Consider the following 17,052-nt stretch of genomic DNA (forward strand, 5'->3'; position numbering starts at 1 on the left):
CACGGCTCACCTGCATATGAAGCACACTGTATACACAAACTGGGGACAGGCGTGCATGTGAACTGACAAAATGGTGAATTTATAAGGACTAGCTTGTTCTCTTTCTCTCAAACCCACATGAACAAGGATGCTAGTCACACGCTCCCCACTCTATTATTTTATCTTCATTTATAAATAAATAGCACTGATTTAAACATGGCTACCTTAGACACATTGTGCTGATGAAGTTGTAGATGGGCTAAAATGTCAGTGACTAGATGTAGCCTATACAGAAAATCCTTAACAAAAGTCTATTGCATAAGATGGAATTTTTTAACCTCAGAAAGTTGCAATTACATCAGTATGATTGAAAGTGCCCTGTCTCACTCAATATTATTGAAATTAGATGTGACAGGATTGATCACAGGTTACTTGTTAAATATCAGTTTAAGTATGCACTTGGAAATGACTGGCAGTGCACGGAAGGGAAACAAAAATAAAGCTATAAACTTCAAATGTTAATTATAACACAGGAGGCTAAATTTCTATGGGGGAGAGCCAATGGATTTCAAAAATGAAGCACTTAAATCCTTGCACCAACTGCATTCTCTGCTGTGAGGGTTTTGTCATTGTCTGATGAATGAATGGGGTAGCCATTTCTTCTTCGTTTGGTTTGAATTCTTGTTCTGCTCATGTATTGTCTAAATCTCTGAATTTCACCTCTTTGATCAGGCACAGAAACTAACATTCCAGATTTCGAGGCCAGCTCTTTAGAGAATGGTAAAAAAGGTTTTATTGTGCTTTGTAGTTGACTGGATTTCCTGGCAAATAGTGTATTTAGGAATGCTCAGCATTTCATGTTAGCTTATCTATGAGGTCTGAAGATGTCTACTTCATTTAGGGTATTATGTTCATTCAATCTTCCCTTTTCATTACCTTACACTGCAGTGAGTTTAATGGCCATATGAAAACAGGCTGGATTCAGAGCTGTTGTGTGTGGATAGATTGTCACAGCTGTATGTTAGCATATGCAAACAATTTGCATGGTCGGTGATTTTGGCTCATTTTTGGAGCTACTGTGCAAAAGGGGTGTTGTGAGACTGCTGGTTACCATTGTCAAGAAGCCATCTTAATCCAAGCTGACTCACCATGTGGTTTGGAACATGGGTTTAATCGTTTACTTGTTTGTGCCCTGTATTAATATTGCATTAATGCATTAATGACTTAACTCCTCTGTGAGGCTCATGCCTGTGCCATTTTTCAATGCGTGCAGTTAATTACCTAACGATGAGCAGTTTCAACAATTCATTTAACAACAGTATTCCCGATGAAGCCTACTTTTATGTTTTGTATCTCATGAGAGAGATTTTTTTTTTTTTTAGCTATTTGTTTCCTGAAAATCTAACCCTTCAGTCCCTGGACTTCACATCTACACCTGTTGCATGCTCCTCTGATTGCAGGCCATTTCAAATTTGCACATGTTCCATCTGGAGGGAGATCACAGCGGAGGTGAATTTCTTGCCGAACATCTAAGTGGAGATATGGGGCTCCATACCACATGACGGCCTTCGGCTGCCAAATGGCGCGCTCCCGTTTGGACCAACTTCAAGGCAATCCTGCCAGACTACCGCAGTCTGTGGATTCTCAAAGACATGCAAATGTGCATTTTTGAATTGCAATTTAATCAGAAATACTGTGCACAGATTTTCAGAGTGGAATGTCTGAGCGTAGTGCATGGCTAAATGTGACATTTTACAAGTCAAATTAACTAATCCCACATATCCAATAATGTAAAGCTCAACGTTAAGAAGGTGTAAATAGTGTGTAAGCGTTTGAAATAGATCAAGACATTCCAAGTATTTTAGTCTGTGCATTGTTTATATTTGAAGAATATTTAATCGGGATTTCAGAGGTTTGCAACTATAAATGATTCACATCTAGACGCAGGAAGATCTGGATATGCTCCGACATGACTAGCATGGATCAGTTTCTCTGAAGACTTTGTTTCTCCTGAGCAGCAACACTGTGGATGTTCATACTTGATGGGTCAGTGTAATAGGCTAGTTGGAAGTGAACCGAGAAGACACATCTGTAACAGTGATAATCACATTCTTCTTTGTCTACACGTCCAATTCCAAATGGTACTAAAACTAATTTTCCCTGAGAGACTGGCAGTCCATTGAGGCTCCAGAGCTGTACTTAATGTGCTAGACCTTGATAAATCGATGTTAACAGAGGGTCATGGCCTGATGAATGGCTTATTTTATTCTGGACTTTGCCTGATTCAGCCTCCAAGTCAATGTCTTCATGATCCAAGTTCACAGATTAAGTCGGATGTTTCTTCTTCTTTTTCCGCTTTTCCCCTTTTTTCCCCTCTCCAAATTTCAGTGATTGCTGTCATGCACCGTCAGTTTCCATACTACAGACCACACAGTAAGAGAGCTTGAGCCAATCAGGGGAGTGGCCTTTTTCTCAGGGCCAGGGGTGCACACCTGTGTGTGCCTCTGTGGGGAGGAGCTTTACAACAGTGACATAAGGAACACTGGCTGACTTAAATTCACCCCACCCTACCCTTGGCAGATCAAAGCCTGTTGTCCCATCAATATTGACTCCCAGTCATGGATGACAAATGTAACAGCCCAAGCTCGAACCTTTGGCTGTAAGGTTCAGCCATCGCTTTTAGTGAGCATCAGAGCACTACTCAGGGCCTGTTTTAGTTTTTCTGAAATTGCTTCATCACTTTAAGCTTTCATGTCAGCCAAATGTGTCCAGATTTTTATTGTTTTAAGGAGGTGGAGAAATTGTCGGTCTAAATGGCTTTACATTTGAGACTAAATTTATTCATCCGAATCATTTTAATTTTGATAATTGAAAGTCGGAAATGTAACCACTCTGAAGAAAGAACTTTTGCATACAATTACTAACAAAAGGTTTGTCTGGGTTATTTCAGCATTAAAGAACACCAGTGTTGAGAACTGCATTTTAAAGAGATTAGAGATCACATTCCACAGATTTAATAATATAAATTATTGGATTGTGACCTCAGGGTATTAATGCTTTTGACCTTCTAGACATGTTTTACTGGATGCATTTATAGCAAACCATTATAACATGTTCAGCAACCAGTTAAACATAATGGTCAGGTTAACATACTTTTTTTTCCATTCCATTTTCCCCCAACTTGATATTTCTCCCATTTCAGAAATATCAAATCTAAGCCAAAATAGTACAATCAAGTCACAAAGTAACCCATAAATTCAATTAAATGCACTTAGCCAGGTTAAGGGCATATGCAATTCAGTCAAACCAGACTTAGGTTGTTTTGTACTCAATCAAACAAAAGCTTAAAGCTCTTATAGATTGAAAATCCAAGAGACAGGAAAGGGTTTTGTCTGAACACAAGGAAGGTTCAGGCTGGATCGTAAAACTCGACAACTTCGCCGCTGGACTCAATTCCTGGATTTGATGAATACTGTACTTATGAATTAGTTGATTAAAATTATTGACACATAAACAAGGCACTGCTCTGACACTGAGAGAGTTCTGGGAAAGAGATGAAAAACATTCCAAGTATTGCACAGAAGGAAAAACCGTACTTGTCCGTTCCAACCAACTCAGTTGATTCAGGATAATGTGTTTCTTCCTGTGGATTAGTTTACACAAAGCACTGCCGAAGAATGACAGAGGAGACTGTTAAACAACAGATGACGATCTAATCACCAACCTTGCATTTCTATTTAATTTGAGTTCCTAAATAATATTTGCGCAAGTAACTGTAGTTTTTATGTTTATTTCCCATTGCCTAGAGAAAAACAGTGTTACTGCCAAATACCATTAAAATGTCTGCCACATAGCTGCGGTTCATTGTCTGCGTTTAATTGGTAGTAATTGATGTGAAATGTAGGGACACATTGTTGGGGCGATGTGATAATTGACTGACAAGAAGGTTCTATTGACCTCTTTCTGAGGGATGACTGCATTGCAGGTATGAACGAACTACCTTTGATAAGCTAGTGTCCCTGTGTAGATTATTTTCTAACATAACATTTTCACACAAGTCAATTGTTAAAATACAGTATGGAATCTGAAATTAGGTTCACAGACTAATTTGAAAGGCATAGCCATAATAACTGCAGGGCTATATCAGTAACATTGTATATATTAGAAAGACAGTTTATTTTTTTAAATTACTGGGATACCTTTGGGATAGGATAGTTAATTGCTCTCTGATCTCATGGTCAGCCCACACTTGCCATCAGTGACATAGCGTAATGTAGAAAGAAGGAAGAGACAAGTCTTTGTTCCTCTCCTTCAGAGATTGCCTCATCAAGATTCTGCGGCGTCATTTCTTTGTAACGTTCAGTCTTTTTTTTTCTTTTTCTGGACAGTGCGGTTTTTGTGAAACGTTATGAAAATGGAGAGGTGAAGACGGGGAGAAAAAGAATCTATAGCGACATAACGGTCCGAGGTTAATGAAACTTCGTGTTCTGCGCTAAATGGACGTAATAATATCTGAGGCTTCCTGCAGTGAAGGGAGATAACGGAGTATTTGCGGTGATGAGCGATAAGCACCCACACTCATCGGCGAGCAGAAATAGAAGAGACAGATTTTATTTCGCTCACCGCAAAAAGGCCTTCAAAAGGGATAAACTTCCCAGAAGGCACTTGTGTTCCCCTTACACACAATGCAGTGTCTTGTGCTTAAAGACAGCCATTGCTTTTGCACGCATGCACGCAAGTACACGTACACATGTATCTGGAAAGACAGAATCATCGCCAGACTGCCCTATCCCATCTGAGTGAAATGCATCTGGCCTCAATGCATGAAGCACTATGTCATATGCAATACATATTTCATATGCAGAATAGATATATCACAGATAGGGATTGTAGATGGAGAGTGATCAAGCAGTTTGTGTGTGTGCGTGCATGTGTGTGTTTGTGAAAACTTACATACACACAGGACACACAACATAAACACACACAACATAAACACATTGTTGGTGCATCACTGGGAACAGCCTGGGTAAAATCCATATTATTAACCCAGAAAATGTATAAAAGCTGCATCAGACAAACGAGCTTGGAATCGGCTCTATTTTATTTCTTTGCACGCCGTCTACCAGCCGACATTCTCGTGAGCAACATGATAAATTATCGATTAGCAGCAGCATTGCCTTTCCCTCCGAGAAACTTGTCTCTCAAGCACAGTACAACAGCCACGCATAGCTTAGCGCCTCAGACGAGGGGTTTCTGCTGTTTTGGGGCTCCACGGACCAATGTTAAATTGCGAAGAGTGGATATTTTCGGTAATTCATGTGTTTGGTACGCTGTTTATGTACTCCAGCCGTTCCAGGTGATATATCACCCTGAGGGGGAGACGTCCAACTGGCACGCAGTACAAACAAAATATAGCGATGATGAAATATGAATATGCTTAGCCTTGAATGATTCTCCTCTCTTTTGGCAATGAGCCTGTGCTTTTTCTTCAAACAATGAAAACCATTTGCAAAAAAAAAAAAAAAAAAAGCCTCGAGTATCCACAAGTTGATAAGTAAACAAGTCCTCTGGGTATCCACAAGGGCCCATACCCAACCATACTGATACGCTGTGTGCTGTTGCAGCGATATATTTTTGTGTTATATGCGAACAGCCTGTTATCAGTGTAACTGTCTATCAGTCATTCTCTTACCCCTGGAAAAATGCTACAATAGAATGTTTCTGAAATTATGAGGAAAATGCTTCTTTGGCTGCAGTGAACTGTTTTCTTTTGAAAACTGCTGAGGAAATTAGCGTTGGTTTTGCATGAGTCATTCCATTCCTAGTGCACTTGTGATTACCCAGGTGACTCACATGCAGTCATTGTCATCTTAAAAATTGCTATTAACAAAGCCTTGTTAATCTGTCATATTTGCCTGTCTCATATGTTTTTTTTATGCCTGAAGACTCTTTGATCTTGTGTCTTAAGAATGCTGGGAAACAATGCTGTGATCTTTAAGCACTGATGTTTTTAGAAATTAATGCAAATGAAATGATGTGGCATGGGCATAAAGTGAAAGAAAGGTTACATGCAATACTCATCAAACTACAGTGGCTGAGATGTCTTTCTTAGGCCATCTGGAAATGAAGTATAGTGTTCCAGTCAGGGCTTGACATTAACTTTTTTACTCACCAGGCACTGTGGCTAGTGGTTTTCTAAAGTTTTGTAAATTGGAGAATAACTGCATGCACTTGTTTGGATATTTTATTTGAACAGAAACTATTATAGATATCCAAACTGAGTAAACTCTTTGTGTGCATGGGTTTGTGTGTGTGTGTGTGTGTGTATGAGATAGAGACAAGTCAGTTTTAATCACTACCCTACACTTAGTGAAAAAACAACCTACTATAAAGGTTATCTTTAACAAAACAAGCACTCAAGATCATTTAAATTACAAAATCTGCTCATTGCATAACTTGTCCATGAATATTCTCCGTGTGACAGTGCAGAGAACGAAGAGTACATGTATCCACTATTTTTAAAAATGGCGATGAAATCTGAATCTGCGCTCTCCACTAGTGTGGAGTGTCACTAAATGAAAAGTTCAAAGCTGCAATCAGTACACACAGTTTGTATGCAGTGCCATGTTTGGCAGTGGTTTGATTTAGGCAAGCCAATAGAGCAAACTGGATGGGCCAGTGGGATGAGCACACAGTGTGCACCCAGTGCTCATGGGAGTTGTAGTATCATGTAGGCTAGTATCATCTCAAATTGACTGAATGCCTTTGGTAAATCTCAATGATTTTTCTTTGTTTTTTCAAATTCCACCTGAATTTGGCGGGTGCTGGCTAATACTGCAAAGCACAGTGCTTTCTGTCTCAACCACACACTTAGAAAGAATGAGCATATCAGTTAACCACAGTCTCAGCTCTCTCTCTCTCTCTCTATCACACTTGTCTCTCAGGCCTTTTTTACAAAATTGTTCAGCTGCAAATATCCAATTTTCCTCTCAAGGTATTAACTCCTCCATTTAACAGTGACTATCAAAGGAAGCCAGGACAATATTTAGCAGAACAAGTATTTATCAGGACTTTTGGATTTTAGCAATATTAGCAAGAAGAATTTTAAAAAGATTATAACTTCCTTTTTTTAATTGTTATTTTGTGGATACTGTGCACATATAAATAATCTGATCCCTGTGCCATGAGGAAAATGTTTGGACTAAAGAAAAGCCAAACTTTAATTGTCCCATGAAAACATTCTACAAATGAGAATGGGAACTAGAACGGAACCGCCATGCAATCCCTGCCTGTAGGGACACCCAGAAAAAAAACATTACGCTGGGTTTCAATGTAGAGATGTGCCCTACAGTCATGCCAGTCCTGATCATACAGTAGTATACTGTATGTAGCAAATAACCAAATAGCCATAGCGCGACCTAGGGACGAAGGCGTTGTTACATTGCACAAGTGGGACTCTTGGCAGTCGGGCGCCTATGGTCTGCCTGACCCCACTGCACATGAAGATTATTCCTCTGACACTGCAGCTATACAGCTCAGCTGGCAGATTTCAGTATGAAAAGAATGGTCTCCTGAAGAGGTTACATGGGGCATGTAAATTTCGCTGGACATTACACATTGTGAAAAAAAAAAGCATTTTGAATAAAAATCTTGATTTATGCTTGATTTATTCAGTAAAATTTTCAAAAGAAAGCAATTGCCGGTGTCAAAGCCTGGCCTGTCAAGTGTGTCGAAAGTAAATAGTGATTCTACGTGACTTCAGATATTAGTGTCCTCTATTTGTGGACAAAATGCATCCATAATAGCAGTGCAATTGATGTTGGCCAAGGACGCATGCAGTGAATATATTTTTAGATTGTACATTCTCTCCAGCGAACACCACTTCTACATCCTACATTTATATGATTTGAGATGGGTTTCAGATAACCAAGCTAAGCTTTTTGCCCAACTGTGACTGTGGCTTTATGTTTTTGTGCGTGCTGTTTTTAAATGGACACTGGATCAGATCTGATTGAGTTGATTTGTATCTCTATTCAGACAGCTGTCTATTAGTCTTCCTATTCAGATTGGGGAATGCTTATTGATATCAGTCCTGCATTTGATTAATGTAGGCTGTTTAAAAACCCAAAGACTGGGAGTTGGAATACTTCCATTTGGACTGGACAGCAAATGAATATTTGTGGCACCCTCTGTCTCTGCTTATGCACCTGCAAGCATGAGGAAAATAATTCTGAACAGTTTCCACATTCAGATTGTTCATGGATAAAATAAATAACATATGTTTACCCTTTACACATAAATTACATTGCATAGCAGTATGTTTTACAGTCATACAGAACCCTCGCTGGGAAAACTGCAGCGTAGGAAAAATCTGTCCGTGCTATAAGCACAGAAGTGGGAAATAGTAACTAAACACCCTGGTACTCTTATCCAGATTAATGCTTTTAATGCTCTCAACTGAAAAAAGATGGGGAGCAGGGAAGGTAAGGGCCAATCTTTTGTGATAAAGGGAACAGAACCCCAGAGTGAATCTGAAACTGACAGATTCCTTATTTTCTTCTCTTGCATCCGAGATATCGCTATCACCACAGGGCCTGAGGAATGCACGGGTTCGTAGGCCTCCGATGCTTTGTGTGGAAAAAAATGAAAAACAGATAATGGTGTGATCACAGCAGTGGGGGTAGGAAAGCTTCTCTTTTTTAAACTTGGCAGAAATTACGCTCATTTACGCTCTCAAAAAAGCTAGAATGATGTAACTATTTCAGAAATGGTGATGCACAGTAGTATTCATTAGCCTAGGATGCTTAAATTATGTATTAACCTATTAAGTGGCTGTGTGGTTATTGTGTTTATGAGAATTATGAGGGGGCTTTACGGTATCAGATTAGATTCAAGCCAACCAGGTTTGAGTAAGCAGCAGGATGTTCTTCCTGTTCTAACTGAACAAATCAGCACAGTTAGTCGTTAGTTAGTTGTTGTTGAAAGCAGAGTTGTAGTGCTCAGGAGTAAAGGGGGGGATAGAAGGAGAGAGATGGAAAGAAACTTTTCAGTTTTTGGCTCACAGTTTCTGTGAACTCTCCCTCTATAGGCGCTGGCTTTAAAATTCTACCTATTTCAAATGTCGTCAGCCCAATGAGGGAAGAAAGTGTCAGTTTCCATGTACAAAAATTAGCTTTGGAGGAAAACTCAACTGGTAAGAACACGAGTGAAGCCAATAAATCTCAAAATTGAGCTATACAGTATGACCACATGGTTCCACATCTAGCAAATTACCTTCACAGATTGAACACAAATACACATTACATTCAAGATACTGTGCTGTGAAAAACTATTTTTATATCCTGATTTCCTCTATTATTGCATATTTGTCACACTGAATGGTTTCAGATCTTTAGAGAAATTGTAATGTTAGACAAAGGGAACCTGTGTAGACACAAAACACATTTTTTAATTTAATGAAAAACATTATCAAACACCCAAACTTAATAACTAGTTACACCACTGTGTGTTAATTAATTAAAACTTTTTTTTTACCTGGAACCTGTGACGGAGAAATGCTAATGAGCTTTGTTCAGGAAGGGGGCAAATACTTTTATGGCACTGTATGGGAGCTTAGTCTTTCTTTGGAAACAAAAGATTTGTAATTAATGTCATTAATTGTGCGCTTGTTTTGTTATTCTAGCAATTTTTTATATTAACCATCATTATAAATTAGTCATTAGAATAATGAATAATTTGAAGCGATTAATTTGTCATCGTACAAAATCAGACTTATTTCAATCTGCATTGTAATTCGTACAGTGCTGTTTAATGCATTTTATATGTTTACAAATTATATTGTGTTGTTATTCTAAAATGCAGGCTCCATTGATTAATCAAACTGAAATTAATTGTGTTGTTCTTGTCTCCGTGTATCATCTTAATTCTTATAGATTGATTTTAATACAATATCTCATTCCCTAAAATAAGAGGATACCCTTGATCCACCTCTGAAGTTGATTATTCAGTGTGATGGAATCTTATTTGCAACACATTGCAATAAGAATGGTGGGTCTGAAAGGCCTGGTTGATCCTGTGGACTTGAGGAAGGAGCGAGGTGACTATGAAGAGGCAGTAATGCTGTAAGTGTTAGAGTGTGAGACCTCTGTACAGACATTAATATGGGGCACTCTAGCATTAGTCAAGGGGCCCTCTGGGGCCACTCCAGCACTTGCCTTGATGAAAATAGAGAAACTAGGAGGAGAATGGGAGGCCTGGCAGTTCCAAACCTGATCAGACTCTCCAGCAGTTTTAGCATAGTCATGCGTTCCTGTTTTTATGACCTCTGCTCACCTTTCTTGAACTCTGACACAGGTTGCGTAGGAGTGGCACTCGCCAGAATGCACACATAGTAGGTGTCGGGTTCATGGCAAAGAATCTATTTAATTTCATTTTACTTTTATTTAAACAAGCTAGCTACTGAGAGCGTTTTTCTATAATGACCCGAATAACGGGTCAAAGTACAGCCCACACACTGCATTCCCAAAAATGAAGAACTCCTATTACAATTATTCAAAGCTCAAATAAAATGTCAATTAAAATACTTCTTCGGGTATGACACAATTGGGGTGGGAGTTGCTGGACTGTCTATAACACCATGAAAACCAAGATAGTTGTGACTCACAATGAGGGTATTTAGTTCTTTTTTCAGATCTGGTATCCTCCTTAGACCCTCAGTGATTTCATGTTCAGTGCATTATCTGCAGACATGAATAGTGGCCTTCACATTTTAAGATGGCAGAGATCTGAATGGCTCTGAAACAGCTGGGCGAGTGCATAGTTCATATGAGTGGTTGAAGAAACACACAGTAAATCTATCAAAAAGGGACACAATGAAATGTCTGGTTGAAAACCTTTTTTATTGTAGCGTTCTAGCTGCTGAAGAATTGAAAGTGCTGTACTGCTGCTTGTTTACAGATTTTTTAAGAGCTGTCCAAGGCATTTATAGAATGAGAACAAACTAGAAATCCACTAGTTCAATAAATTACACTGTAATACAAAGACCTGCTCACTTCAAGGTCGCCCTGAAGAACACGGTAATATTGACAAAGAAGTCCTTTTTATTTTTAACTCCTCACTGCTGCAGAAAAGAAAGCTGTGGGTAAGGAAATCTTGTTAAATTTATATTATCATTTATTTGAAAAATACATTTTTTTATTGACTGGGCAGTTTAGTGTTTTAATTTTGTCTTAATTTAATTTAGATCAAAATTGAATGCACAATTATGCATAAATCATTCAGCAGTGGTTTAGGTTTTTACATAACTTCTGTGATTATCTTCAGATTTTAAAGTTACCACCAAGGTGTGAACTCTCGCCTTTTGCTGTTCCACAGCACTTCTGCCAAACAGCACGTATGATGCGTGATTTATACGCTTTTTTAAAAGGCCCTTAATTGCAAAGCATGTGAAACGGGCTGTTTATTCACCACCTGTCTCAATAACCATATGGCAAAGACAACTGATTTTATCCAGGCACAACACAACCAGGGCCAAGCAAACCAGGCTTGTGAACAGGATTCAACACCTGAAGGCAGGGTGCCGTGCAAACGCCTGCCAAAAGACAGACTCTGAAAGCCTGAATTAGCATACAGTGCATTTAGCTTTGGCTTTGTAAGATTCATTTTATTTTATTTCGCTTCAACACCTGGGAGATTAATAGACTGGTATCGTTGTTATATAAATGTTTCGTCCGGCATAATCATTAACACGTATATGCGTATGCTTAATACTTCTGCAGATATGAGGGATGGTTTGTGTGGGTTTTGAATCTATGATGTGGCGGTTTCTTTGGGTCCTGTGGGGTTTCTTTTAATTCAGTGACAGTGTAGTGTCTTTGGCCAGTCAACACAGAGCCTGCCAAAAATAAATAAGCATTGAAAGTTTTGTCTCCATGAGTTTATATTGGTTAAAAGAAGCAAACATGAATCTTTCACTGACTGTTGGATGTTTAAGGATCCCCTGGATGTGTTCCCCTGTAGCCATTACACTTGTCACTCCATGGTCTTTCTTTACTCTGAACCACAAGAAAAGGAATTCCAGCATATGTCAAGCATCAGAACACCTATATAATGGCAGTAGCATTACAATATAAGTTTGTGTTGACTGCAAAGCTACCACAGCACTATACACTGTGTTGTATTTTAAGATAATATGATGCAACAGTAAGTATTGCAATTTGCAGCTTTACGCCATCATAAGGCAGTTCAGTTCATTCAGAAGCATCATGTGTAGGTTGACATGTCAATACATCAGTGAAATATGACCGTGATGCATTCTTCAAAGGAACTGTTAGACACACTTGGAATTCTGGGAGGCCTTAATCAATGCCAGAGCACATTCTCTATGCAAAAAGATGTGTGCGAGGTGATAGCACTGAGATCATTAAAGAGTGATTTGCTGGTGAACGTTATTGGACACCTGCACTGAATGAAAATGTTTTCCAGTGCATTCTTTTAATCGGCCGTTGCTATTTAATTTCGCTGTGATGACTAAATTATTTCCTCTCGCCAATATCAATTGGAAAATAACAAGGATGGCACACTGAGTTTGGATGATGGATGTGCAGAGTGATTTGTTATGGAATGAGAAGCAACAGAGCTCATTTATGGGCAAGCGGCGGGGTAATGATTTTAGTGAGCCTATCTTTGCTCTTACCAAATAGACTATGGATTTTGATGTCATTGCTACTAAACTTACATAAGGTTGAAAGTTAATTTCAGTCTCTATGCAGTAAAGAACAGGACAAGCTGTGAAGTACTGTGGTCTATTTTTTCTTGTTGAAGTGGTAGAACATTTTTTTTAGGTCTATATATTTCAAAGCCATTAGCATTAATTATGGCCACTTTGCAGTGTTTATGCCGCGAGCTCCGTTGGGTGGTAAATGCACCTGCCATGCAAGACCAGGAGCTGGGTGTTGGTAGGGGGGCTCTTGAAAGCTAAATCGAGGTAGATTACCAAAACAATTCAGTGATCAGGAAAACAAATACCGAGGTACAAAAAGGGTAGCCGTGGGTACCGAAACAGTTACTTGGTACTTCCATATCTGATTGTCATTGACAAAGAGTATTTGGAGTAACCTTTAAGGCTTTGTTGTGTTGATAGTTTTTTATTGAGTTTTTTGATGGAACGTGCGTGAAGTGGGTCACATTTTAGGGTGGTTCATTTTGAGCATGGTCTATGGTTACAGCAGTGAATTCTAAATGATGATGTAATTTTAAGTCACGCTGTACCGTTTGTGTGTACTTGTACTCAATACAGTTATCATATTGCTAGGAAATGTTTTCATTAGTGATGTATTATTATTATTATTATTATTATTATTTGGGAATGCTACATTTTCATTTATAGGTGGAATGACACTGAGGTAATGTGATCTACTGATAATAAGAGGCTACTTCAGATTGAAAGCAATCTCTTCTCTTAAACACAGGCAATAGAGGTATTAATCTGCTTATTGATATGTCAGAAACCCTGAATTTGCTCTCTCTGTTGATTTATTTTGAACTAGTGTGCCCACCAAATGACATCTTCCATATGTTTAAATGTAAATTACTCAATGATATTTGAAATTTATGGATAAATACTTGAGTTAGTGCGTGTTGCTCCAAATAACTAACATTCACATATCAGTTCTAAGTACTATGATGACAAATTTCCAATGAAACAAATTGAATAATTAATAATTATTTACTAAATATTACTACAAATACTGTTTAACCTGTATAACTAGAAAAAGCACCCCATAGGATAACTCACTTATATTACTGTTTGTTGCTTCATAGAGTACATTGAGATCAAATCCATGTATAATCATATCTGTCCTTTCATGTTAAAGTCCCCTCATGAGACAGGTCATTGCTTGAATAAAGGTTGTTTCATTGGTTTAGCAATGGCATTTACATCGCGTTTAGCCTTGCATGAGGTAACAAGGCCATTAGTCTTTCAATGACACAGTGAGTGAATGGAGCTTGTCATCCTGGCACCTATTAGAAAGAACAACAGCAGCAGCTTTTAAAATTCAGACAGCTGAATGACCTGATTTTACATACTTTAGGACCAAGGTGTTTAGCAAGCTCGAGTTTGGCCCTGGTTACACACAAAGTGGCATTTGCTAAAATGCATTGTTCAAGGTTAACGATAAACCGAAGTGTGACCAAAGCCTACATTAGTGGTAAAGTTGACCTGGTCATCAGCACTGTTTGTGGCAGGTCTTCATTTGTGACAGATCTCCCTGAATGCACTGTAGGCTGTGAATGCACTATACCTCTGCTGCAGTGTAACGAAATGGTGGCGTGTGATGAGGAAGGGCCTGTGTGGCGACTACACAGCTTGGCACAGCTTCTATTCCGTGCCTTCATCCTCGCGGCTCTTTGGTTAGCTGAGATCTCTGTGCTGGTTTCCAGGCTCCTATATCTTTCTGCTGGAGCGCCTGGTTGGGGGGGATCTGCTGGAGGATGTTTTGGGGGGGGAGGGAAGCAGGGGGGTGTTTGCGTTTGGGGCAGGTGGTGCTGCAGCAGTAACGCGGGGGCCCAATCGCGGGGATCTGAGAGAGCCGCAGAACCCAGTCCAGGTTGGTGAGAGGCTTCCCACTTCGCCACTGGGCCTGGCTCCGTATGAAAGGCAATTTCAGAGAAGGCGATTCGCTCGCCGATAGCTGTTTATTATCTGACAGCGCCAACTCCCGGGCGGGGAATCGAAGCGCGGACAGGAATCGAAGCGAGGAGGGGGGTGCTTCCCTGGCAAACGAGGGTGACAACCTATATAGGGCAGGTTAGGGGCAGCTCCGAGGACGGCTCCGCCTGCCGCTGAGCCGGCTGACTGTCTGATTGCATCTCCGTGGCCCGTCTCCTCCCCCCCCGTGCGCCACTACAGAATTACTTTGCACCTGGGAGCTTGTGAGCATGCCCAGGCTCAGAAATTTGTCAGCATGATTCACACCATTTTATGTGTGTTTATGCTTTTTTTTCCCCCTCTCTCTCTCTTCTCCCCGAGAGCTGCCGTTGAATCAGACTAAATAAATCACACTGTATTCAGCTCCACCATATTGAGTGAAGTCGGCTGTTCTTGTTCTGAATTTGTGCCCATTAAATGGCATTTTTGCGAATGTGAATGATCTCTGGAAGAAGTAGTGTTTTGAATCTGCCTGTAACTTTGTACCTGTGATGGAGACATTTAAAACTCTAAATATCTCTTTAATACCAAAGGAAAGAGAAAAACAGCCACTCCACAGCACTCCATTACAATAATATGGCAGCAAGGTTTGCCGCCAGTTACTATGGCATTTGCTGGTTTGACATTTTAGGGAGTATAATAAAATTTAATTAAATTTTCTCCACCTCTTGGGTGTTGGGATGATTGCAATAGATAATAAAAGTATTTTTTATACATTTCCAAACATTTTGGCTCAACAGTATTTTGGCTACCCATTATATCTGAATCATTCAGTCTTACATCAATACGTTCAATTAATTGTTATGCTCCTAATATTCAGTTAAATGCAAAAGTATTGGGAGTGTGACACAATTTTTGTTGTTTTGGCTCTGCACTCCAGCACACTGGATTTAAAATAAAACAATGAACGTGAAGTGTTTAAAGGTTAAAGTTCAGACTGTTAGCTTTAATTTGAGGGTGTGTATATTGGGTGATCCATGTAGGAATTACAGCCCTTTTTATACATCATGACCCCATTTTAGGGGAGCAAAAGTAAATGGACAGTTGGCTGCTCAGCTTGGCCTGCTGTGTGATTTGCATCATTAGCTGATGCACATAAAGCTAACAAAAGTTGATCCTATAGGTGTGTAATTTGTATTTGGAGTCTGTTGCAGTTGTCTGTCAACTTGAGGGCCAAATAAGTATCAGTGCTAGTAAAGCAGTCCGTCATGAGGTGGAAAAATCTGACTAAATCAGTCAGAGACACGGTCAAAACATTGGCTTTGTCAAGATGAACTGTTTGGTGCATTGGTCCTGGTAGACCACAGAAGACCATTGTATTGGATGACTGAAGAATACTTTCAATTGTGAAGCAAAACCCCTTTTCAACTATCGAACAGGCCAAGAATGCTCGCCAGGCTTCAATTCTTTTCAATTTTATTTGTATCACGCTTTTTACAGAGACATTGTCACAAAGACGCTTTACAGTGGAAATACAAAAGAGAATTGTGCAAAGAAACAGTCCTGAATCCCCAGAAGCAATGAAGTAAAAAAAAAAAAAAAAGAAAAAACTCCCCAGTGGAAAGAAAAACACTGAAACGTGGTGAGAAAAAACTCCCCAACGGGAAGAAATCTCAGGAGGAACCTGGCTATAGAGGGGGAGCCTATCCTTTGCTGGCTAGCCTGGTGTAATAGCAAAGAAAGAATGAATTGTACCTGAAATGTAATGAGGGACCTACCTGAGCAAATGATAAAATTAGTTGAGCAGGGTACAGTCAGAGGTAGTTAAATTAGCTGGTAAAATGGGCCGTTCAAGCAGAGATATGTGCAGTAATACGCAACACAGAGGGGCATGGTGATGCATTTAAGCCTGCAGGTTGCATCATGCCATGGACTTAAACCAGGAGGGAGAGACAAGACTGAAGCAGTCTGCAAACTCAGGGTGGGGGAAGGAGCAGACGCCCCCAGGAACAAAGTGAGAAGAGAAGGAAGGATTAGGCGCTATATAATTATGAGCTTAACTGCCGCATATGTGGAGACCTGAGTGTAATATGGAAAAGCCCCAGCAGTGTGCTACAAAATGGCAGCATATCTAAAAGATGTGAAAAAAGGGGGTATAAACAACCATGGACATACCCAAACAAGGCAAAGAACGGCAAGCATTCACATGCAGCAGCAGGGTAACAGCACAGTTAGCTGAGCTGACATAACAGCTCTGTAGTCCTGATTTACACTTCCCAGACATCTTTAACAAAAGGATTGACTAAAGCGGTAAGTTTTGAGCCTACACTTAAAGATGGAGAGTGTGTCTGAAGCCCAAACATGCAAAGGGAGGTTAGTTCATAAGACAGGAGTAAGAGAAGGCTCTGCCTCCCATTATAGTT

The 17,052-nt window shown here is 39.7% G+C and overlaps 1 long non-coding RNA gene across 4 annotated transcripts in view; it reads left to right on the forward strand.

Annotated features, from left to right (window-relative positions):
* The window catches only part of LOC118206451, a 191,401-nt gene that overhangs the window by 114,805 nt on the left and 59,544 nt on the right, over window positions 1-17,052 (forward strand). Inside the window, exon 3 of one of the 4 annotated variants that reach the window (XR_004761195.1) lies at window positions 1,440-3,976. The exons of the other annotated variants lie outside the window; for them this stretch is intronic. This is a non-coding gene — a long non-coding RNA (uncharacterized LOC118206451). Of the gene's footprint in view, window positions 1-1,439; window positions 3,977-17,052 lie in introns of those variants that run through there. 4 annotated transcript variants of the gene reach the window in all.

Source organism: Anguilla anguilla, chromosome 10 (assembly GCF_013347855.1).
Source record: "Anguilla anguilla isolate fAngAng1 chromosome 10, fAngAng1.pri, whole genome shotgun sequence".
In the NCBI taxonomy this organism is placed as follows: domain Eukaryota; kingdom Metazoa; phylum Chordata; class Actinopteri; order Anguilliformes; family Anguillidae; genus Anguilla; species Anguilla anguilla.